This window comes from Cicer arietinum, chromosome 5 (genome assembly GCF_000331145.2).
Source record: "Cicer arietinum cultivar CDC Frontier isolate Library 1 chromosome 5, Cicar.CDCFrontier_v2.0, whole genome shotgun sequence".
NCBI classification, from domain to species: Eukaryota; Viridiplantae; Streptophyta; class Magnoliopsida; order Fabales; family Fabaceae; genus Cicer; species Cicer arietinum.
Window position 1 is genome coordinate 44322487 of NC_021164.2, and position 9949 is coordinate 44332435.

The 9949-nt window shown below is 31.2% G+C and overlaps 1 non-coding gene across 1 annotated transcript; it reads right to left on the reverse strand.

Moving 5' to 3' along the window:
* Positions 1-3242: 3242 nt before the first annotated feature.
* On the reverse strand, positions 3243-3349 carry LOC113788211 (small nucleolar RNA R71). Its single transcript, XR_003474710.1, has one exon. It is a non-coding gene; the product is annotated as a small nucleolar RNA R71 (small nucleolar RNA).
* Between the last annotated feature and the right edge of the window lie 6600 nt (positions 3350-9949).

Consider the following 9949-nt stretch of genomic DNA (forward strand, 5'->3'; position numbering starts at 1 on the left):
CGTGTAGGGCTCAATTCAAATTCTAATATGGAATCAGAGGCTATCCTAGATCCATTGGGCCACAAGCTATCGGGTCACCGCTATCGGGCCATTCAGGTCATGTCCAGATGTTTAATCATGTAACTGAGGGGTGTGTATTAAGAGTCTTACATTTGAAGAAATAAGACATTCCAAAGTATTTATAAGTGGGAGGTAGCCATCACCCTACAAACCAGTTTTATAAGAAAATAGTAGATAAGGAACTATAGTAGAACTATTGATCATCTGTTGATGTACACGATCAAAATAATTCAAAAATAATTAATATAGTAACAACTAGTCAAATGAACTTCTACTTCAATCTATCACATATTTCAATGGGTATTTCATTTATGTAATTATGTTCTTGCTTGCATCGCAGAATTCGAATAATCATGAATATGGAACAAACGTCACAAAAACATGGTTAATCTCTTGAGCAAATTCCATCAAACCTGCAACTAGGCATTGTAGACCCTATCAAGTATCAACCTCTATTCAAAATAAACTTGAGCAAGCTTTAAAATCATTCTGAAAAATCTGAAGAGCAAAAACGAGTTTGATATAATTAAACACCAACCATAATTTTCATATTCTATTGTCTCTCACTATAATTCATCATCATCTTCCATTACCAACTCTATAATAACCCAACTAATTAAAACTCAGCAAAATACATGTGTTACAAATAATATGATTAAATTTGAAATAAAGATTTTTTTATATTTAAACTTAAATTGATAAAGAGGGCATAAATGTAATAAGAGATAAAGGCCAAGGGACAATTTGGGAAGGTCCTTCCTTTTCCCTCTCATAAATCCTTCACGGACATTTTCACACTCGTTCTCTCTACCTTCCAGTAAACCAATTTTGGGAAAAAATCTCATTTGTTACTATATTTACTTTCTTCTTTATATTCTCCATTTTCACTCTTCTTCCAAATCTTCCAAAACTAAAAGTTAACTAAAATTCCCAAACATGCCCAACACCATTGCATGCGAAAGTCTATCTCTTTAGCCTTGTGAATAAGCTCAAATAAGTGGAACAAGGAAAACACGACCAACCAAGAGGGATTTGAGATGAAGTAGGGAATCTGAAATTAAAGGAGTGCAAAAATGAGTTGGGACACAAGTTCCTTTTCACATTACAATTAGGTGAGTTCTTTATCTTTTTATCATGTGAGTTTCGGGGATTAAATTTTATTACAATTTCTAAAATTGTTTGGATTAAAGGGGAATTGAAGAAAATAACCAAATTATGAGGAAAAAACAAAGAAATTCAGCACATAAGAATTTCATTGAAAATTTGAGTTTATCTCTGTTAATTTAGAACATGCGTGCAACTTATCTATGTTTGTGTGATTTTATAAAAGAGTTATATGTTAGGAAAATTTAATTAGATGCATAGACTTTAATTTAAGGTCAGTATACTTGTTGAGCACGATTGGTGCTCGTTACTGTTGTGCCTCTAATGCGTATGTAAAATCTGTGAGTTATGAGTTCTTTAAAGCAACTATTTTGGGGTTATTACGGGTTAGGAGAAGTTGAGTGTGAGGAAATGAAATTTTTTGCATGTAGGTGTTTCATAACTGCATCCAAATGATTTTTGATAACTCTGACATTGTTATCATTTTCATGAATCTAATGTTGTTATTAACTTCATGACTTTGATAGTGTTATTAATTGTATGACTTTGAAGTTGTTATTAATTTCATGACTCTGACGTTGTTATTAACATCATTATTATGATATTGTTACTAATTTTATGACTATGATGGTGTTTCTATTTTTCTGCTTCTAGTTCTAGTTTTGAATTAGGAACTTGAATTAAATTATTATGGATTTAGTATATTGCTAAGTTATTTAAAATTGTTGTTGATGAATGATGCATTGCATACAAGACATAATAAAGATATTTCATTAAAAACATCTTAAGCTTAGTACACTCTCATTAATCAAATTAAGCATGACCTTATTCACGGTGGAAATCAAGTTGTTCCAGGTATGGTTCAACAGGTAAAGGAGAACAATCAAGACACTAATTGAGGTTTGGCCAGACCACCTTTATCGCTCAGGTTTCAATTATCTTGGTGATCTGCTTTGAGATAATTGGACGACCTTTCTTTGTTTCCAAGGAAAGGATTCCAGTGGTCATGTGCAATTTTCCAAAATCATTCTAAAAGAATGATTTCGGTACAGTTTTTTGTTTTTTTTGTTTTTTTAATTTAAAAAAGTGAAGCTGAGAACTTCAGCTTGACATGTATCAGACTTTCATGTTTTCTACATTTTTTAATTAAATGAATAATTTCAAACTTCCCCTGCCTTATTTTTAGGACTCATTGAGATTTATTCTCACCCCTTTTATTTTAAAAGATTTAGCCGTTGGAGGCAGTTCAGGTGCAACCTAATACCAGAGGCGAAAACTCCAAATTTAATTGTTTAGTTATAATGTATTAGGACATTTGTTGTATTAAAAGCTTATGTAAAGGTTTAATTTGCGGATTTAGTTGGACTATTGTACCTTATGAATCTATTTGAACAATTGTAAACTATAATTGATTGATAGTTGAATTGTTTTAAATTGATTCGAACTACTCTTTATATTTACTTACCTCTAATATATTAAGATGTATGGATTGAGATGCCAAATTCTAGATAATTGGTGTTGAGTCCTACAAAATCATTTTGGAGCCAATAACATTAATAGAAAGATTCTTTAAAAGAAGGAGAAGTCTCACAAGAAGTATAATTGATCCTGACTTGGTCGATCACTTGCAATTGCAAGTCTGACTTGTACAAATGGGAGGTCGTTTAGATGATGGACCACTAGATGATATTTGCATGGCTAATGATAGGGACAAAGTAATTGAGGAATATGATGATGTCTTTGATCCTTAAACCCTTGATACAAGTATTTTGAGACCTGGCATTAAATTGGCTCAATTTGAATTCAAGCCAATGATGTTCCACATGCTTCAAGCCGTTGAAAAATTTGGAGGAACTACTATAAAGAATCCCCATCTACATCTAAGACAATTTGTGGAGGTTGCAAGAAAATTTAAGATTGTTGGAGTTTTTGATGATTGCTTCAGACTAAGGTTGCTTCTCTACTCATTTAAGGATAGAGCCAAAGCTTGGTTGAACTCATTAGAACCTAATTTATTAACTATGTGGAAGGATATGGGAGAAAAATTCTTGGTGAAGTATTCCCGATGTGTTGAATGCTAAAAAAGGAATGACATCACCACTTTTAGGAAAACTGAATATGAAACTCTTATTGAAGCTTGGGAAAGGTTTAAGGACTTTTTTAAGAAATGTCCTCATCATGAACAAGGTTAATGGTTTATGCAACATCAAAATGAGCTTATTGAACAAGTATTATAAAGAATGTGTGGAACTTATTGAGACCATAGTCACAAATAGTTATTAGTGGCTTGCTCTTAGGGTTAATACAACCAAGAAAGTGGAGGGAGTTCATGAAGTTGGTGAAAGTACAACACTTGCAACCCAAATAGCAATATTAACTAACATATAGATGAACATTGTTGCAGCATATGCACCAATAAATGCAACACTAATTACAATGGTACGTGTTACAACCAATGATGAAGCATGTGTATATTGTGCGATATGGCATGTTTATGTGGAATGTCTTGATAATCTTATAATATGAATTTCGTGGGGAATAAAAACAATCATTACTAAACCACTTATAATCTAGGGTGGAGGAATCACCACAACATTTCATGGAGTAATCAAGGGTGTGCTCAACAAGCAAAACCTACTCACCCTCTTGGTTTTCCACTAGTACTAGCTCATGCAACATAGGAACCATCCTTGGAAGAATTGTTGAAAGGATTCTTAATCAATACAAATTCTTAGATGACTAAAATATATTTTCACATGGCTAAAATTGAGGCCACCATTCAATAGCAACGAGTAGTAATTAGAAACTTTGAGACTCATTGGGGCCAACTTGCTACAACTATGAATAGAAGACCTAGTAATACAATAAGTCCAAATTCTCAATCAAAGGAAATGAGCAGGTCAAGGCAATTGGCTTGAGAGGTGGAAAACATATTGGCAATGTTGATAAAGAAAGGGGAGATGTTCTAAAGCATGATGAGAAAGCGTAGAAGAATTGTGGGGATGCATAACTAGAAACTGGGGAGTCTACATTTTAGAGAAAAGTAGTGCAGAATGAGAAATATGGTCCATCTCCTAGAAGCATGCAAAAGCTGGTTCTTAAATTTCCACCACCTCCATTTCTCCAGAGAATCAAAAAAGCTGCAATGGAGAAAGAATACAACAAATTCCTTGATATTTCAAAGTAGCTTAGTATCAACATTCCTTTGATAGAGGTTTTGCAACAAATGTCAAATTATGCAAAGTTTTTAAAGGATATAATCACCAAAAGAATAAGAATTCGGGAGTTTGAAATTGTAACCCTAAGGAATGCATATAATGTTACACCAAAAGCTCCTTACAAAAATGCAAGACCCTAGTAGTTTTACTATTCCATGTTCCATTCGTGGAATCTATTATGGAAAAGCACTTTTTGATTTGGGTGTTTGATCAATGCATTTTTCCACATGTTTCTAGCTTTGTACGGAGAATTGGGAGTTGGATCAATGCATTTTGAAATCTCTTTATACCCTAGATTAGTTTTTTTTAGCATATTTCTAAACTTTGGGTCGTAATTGAGTTTTAATGTTATTATTTGCGTATTGATCATTTCTTGCTCTGCATGCCATAACTTGAATGTATAATAGAAATGGATGAGGACCTCACTCCCATTCAGGATGACATCCCTGATGAGCAATTAATACATTCGCATGAGATAACTCCTTGGTTTGCTGATTTAGTTAATTATCTAATTGTTGGAGTTCTTCTTGCAAATGCATCAAGAGGACAAATCCACAAACTCAAAAGTGATGTCAAATACTATGTGTGGGATGATCCATATTTTTGGAAATTTTGTAGTGACTAGGTGATTAGGCAATGTGTCCTCCACCATGAGGCTCAACCCATTCTTCATTTTTGTCATGCTTCTCAAGTAGGGGGACATTTTGGTCCTCAACAGACAATAAGAAAAGTCTTCGACTCGACTTTCTTTTGGCCAACATTGTTTAAGGATGCTTTTGAGACTTACAAAACTTGTGAACAGTGCCAAATAGCAGGAACAACAATGACTCGTATAAGTGAGATGGCTCACTAACATATGTCTTCTGTGAAGTATTTAATGTGTAGGACATTAACTTTATGGGCCATTTCCCTAGATCTTTTGGTTTTGTTTACATTTTACTTGTTGTTGATTATGTTTCCAACTGAATGGAGGCAATACCCACTACGACCAATGATTCTAAATTTGTTGCAGGTTTTGTTAGGTCAAATGTTTTCTGCACGTTTGGAATACCCCGAGCCATCATAAGTGATCAAGGCAAACGTACCATGGAAGCTTTCCTTCAGAAGTATGGAATTGTGCATAGAGTTTCTACACCTTGAAATTAATATTCTTTAGTATTTTCAAAGTTCCAAAACAAAAGTAACATGTCTCTTTGCTCTTTATCCTCTTTCACAAGAGACACATTTTAATTTGAATATGATAATGAGCAAATACAAGGAACAAAATGAGATGAATGTGATATCATGTCAAATATATTTTCCTTGTTTACAAAATATTTTTATGTTTCCAATGTTTGTATTGATTCAAAAACTAATTTTTTAAATGGATCAAAAATATACCAACAAATTTGCTCACATAAATTTTTTATTTTACAAAGCTTTTTGGAAACACACAAATGAACAATAAGGCACATGTTCAAGGTTACTATCATTAACAAGTTGTATGAGACTTTTTGATTTGGTATTTCTATCAATTATGTTTAAAAAATATTTAAACTCTTGAGATCAATTTTCACAAAAGAAATAAGAGACAAATAAGACTCATTTGAAAAGACATATTAATATGCCTCAAAATGCTCAAGTATCAATTTTTGACTTCATGCCATAATTTTTGAATTAGTTTTGAGTTTTAAAGCAACGAGAGACACAAATCATTTTCATGAAGACCAAACATATATTCTCTTGTTGAAATCCTTCAAAAGTAAATCCTAAACAATGATATATATTTAAAATATGTTGCAGAAGGATCTTTTTCAAAAGCCACATTATAAACTCAATTTTTGTTTTTTTGAAAAATCATATTCAAAATATTATACTTGACAAAAATGACTATTTGTTTAATTATTAAAGACACAAATTTATTTTAAATGTCTTTATAACAAGGATAATAAATTTGAACTTCAAAATAGATTTTCACACTTGTTTACACTATCATAAAAAGTGTAGGAACAAAACGTGAAAACGTGTTGAATTTAGGATAGGAATTTGGCATATGCATGTACAAGTAATGACAAAGAGTGATGCAATCAATTTATCTTTAAAATCATACTTGCATAAAAATAGTATGCATTTTTACCCAATCAATCACATAATATCATTAAAAAAAATAGGCTAAATTACATTCACGGTCCCTTAACTTAATTTCAGTTAACGTTTTTGTCATTTATCTTTTTTTTTTTCCGATTTGGTCCTTTATTTTAATTGTAAGTGACGATTTGATATTTTATGTTTTAAAATGTCAACAATGTTATCCTTTTTTTTATAAAAATTCAAAAAAATATCAAAATTTTCAAACAAAACCCATAAAATTAATAATCATCTTCAATATAATACAAAACCCATCCTTTTATAGGTGTTTTAGAGCATTTAATAATGGTCAAAAGAGTTGTTGGTAGTGCTTTGTCAGTTTTGACCAAAGACCAGATTTTATGATTAAAGAATGTTCAAGTCTTTGAACACTTTTGATTTCTGTTTGAGTGGTCTAGATTTCTTCAGTCTTGGACAGCTATGATCTTATTTAATGATCTTTTAATCTTTAGATATATGATTGATGAGATCAGTTTAGTTCAATATAGTGTTTTGATTCGCACAAAATAAGCTGAAGAATGATGATATAAGACTAGAGAATGATGTAACAAAGGTGGAGAATGATGGTCAATAAGCTAGAGAGTATTTGTATCATTCTGGAATGATGTCATCATACTTAGATAATGATGTTGATCATTCTGGAGATTGTTGGTAATCATTAAGGAGACTTGTCTGATCATTCTAGAGACATATCAGATCATTCTGGAGAATATCTGATCATTCTGGAGACAGATTTGATCATTCTGGAGACTAATGAGAACTTTCGGCAGATTGATGTTATCATTATGGAGAGTGATGTTTAACATGTTGGAGAATGATCTTGATTGATGTTAACATGCTGGAGAATGACTATTCTTGAACTTGGAGGATAATCTTGTTTGTTTTATCATGAGTTGTGCCTTTTATCCTTTGTTCTTTTTGGAGTGTTTCTTTTGCCCATATGAGAGTTGTACATTTCTAGTATATGAACTGAAAATCCATTTGTGATTTGCAAGAGCTTTCCTTGCATTAAAAACTGATTTGATCTTGCTTGTTAGTTCTTGATGCTTAGTTTTTGCCTTTGTCAATCTTTTTGTAGTAGACCTTTCTAGTATGATCTTTGTGTACCTACTTATGGTACCTTCGTAATAGGGATTGGTTTATCAACAAACCATAAATATTCTTGTCTATCGCAAACCATCAACTTTGGAGATTAGTCTTGCTTTTTATTCTTGATGCATTCATTGTTTTGCTTTTGTTGGTCATTTTCCCTTTGAATCTGTCCAAAATTATCTTGAGTACATAATTATGTTCCTTTGCATTAAATAACTTGATAGTCACTTTATTTGAGGCAAGTACAACTCATGAAGAATTAAAGCCCAAGATAGTCATTTGCTTAATCCAAATTGAAGAAGTTAAGGAATAAATGTTGCATCTATGTGTTTTCAAATTTTAATATTAGTTTTAATTAAAGTAGTAGACTAAATTAGTAAGAAATTTGGATCTAATTATAAAACTTGAGTTGGGCCAAATTCAGAGAACTTGTAAGGAGGTGCCACTATAAAAGGAAAAACCTTATTTTATTCAAGGAAAATTTTGAATATTATTTTGTGAGGTTTTGCTCTCTAGACTTCTTGAAAGAATTCACTTTAAACTTATCAAGGTTGTTAATCCTTGTGGCGCTATTCTGTTCTTGGTTCGTTTGCTGAATAATAATTTTGAGTTTCCTTTACATCAAATCCTAATACACAAAATTCTACCAATTTTTGTGTTCAATAACATGCGATCATATCTCGAGTTCTACATACTTTTTTTCAGTGATTCAACAACCTAACTTGCATTTCAGAATGTCATCTATCACCTTATTCCTTCCACCACTCCATAATCGTACACTCATCACTCTCAGCCTTATTTAGAACACTCCAAAACTTTGATTCCCTTGTACCTTTTACCCTATCTCTTTGTTTTTACTTAGTATTTTCCCTCCACCCCACCTTCACTAAACACCCTATTTTTCCATATAGCTCCCTCAACTTTCCTCGTTTTCAAGCCCTACTTTGTTGGAAACAAATGTTGTGAAAAATTGTGATCAAAAGAGGTGTGGACAAATATGCTACCCCTTCTATTTATGAAAGCTCATCCCATCAAGATAGGGAAACAGAAAAAGAGGTTGGGTCCAAAAATTATGCTTCTACCAAAATCTAGAATGAGAACATTGTGAACAACTATATGTTGAAGAAGAACAGATGCAACATGATATTGTAACACCTGAACAACCTGCTCAACCTACCACTCAAGGAGATTACATCACAAGAGAGGAATTTCAAAGTTTTGAAGAAAAGAATCTAGCATTTTGAAAGTTTATGCATGGCTTTGGAGAATACCAGAAGACATTTGGTTGGCACCACTTTGTCCAAAAGGTGTTAGTTTAGAAGTAATAGTTTAGTTTTTTCTAATCCATAAGGTGTAGTTAAACTGACAATTACCGATATTGATAGGCTAGATACCACGTCTTGGATTTGAATTCAATATATCGCAGTTGTGTGCGAGTTTTTTTACAATTTTCTTTACATGGCAAAAAAAAAAAAAAGTTTACCTTTGTAGCCTCAAGCAACCGAGTTCAAATCTCGTATGGAACATTGTAGAATGGCTATTAGTGCTACGATTTATAATAATATTCTCCTTCCCCAATTTTATTTATTAAAAAAATAGAGAATTATATGTATTATATTAAAATTGATTTGTGAAAACTATCTTTTAACTATCATATTAGTGAGAAATATTTATCATGTATATAACATATATAGTAAATTATAATTATTGTACATTCATTTTCTTACAAATTTTATCTAGAAGATTATTCAAAATACACAGTTCTGATGAAATACATATTTCTATTTTATTTAATTGTTCACGAAAGATCGTCTTTTAACAAATTGATTAATGAAAAATATTTATTATGTGTCAGGTCTATATAGTAAATTAATTGATTAATTATAATTGATTTGTAAAATACCATCTTTTAATTAATATGTCAGTGGAAAATATATGTTCCATGTATAGTTCATATAGTAAATTATAATTAGTGTCGTATAATTTTCTTCAATATTTTATTTAAAAAATATTCAAAAGATACAATATTAATAAAAAATACATGCGTCTCACGTATAGTTTAGTTTATACAGTAATTTAAAATTATCATCTTATAATTATCTTCATTTCTATGGATTACATTCAAGAAATACATTTCTAGTAAAATGCATCTTTATTTTTTAACCAATTGATTCCTAAAATATCTTCCTTTAATTAATTGATTTGTGACTAATATTTGTTCAATGCATTATTTATACATAAAATTATGATTAGTATTATTTAAATGTTCTTGAAAAAATTTAATAGAAGATATTCAAGAGACACACAATTAATAAAATACATATTTATTATTTAATTAATTAATTAAT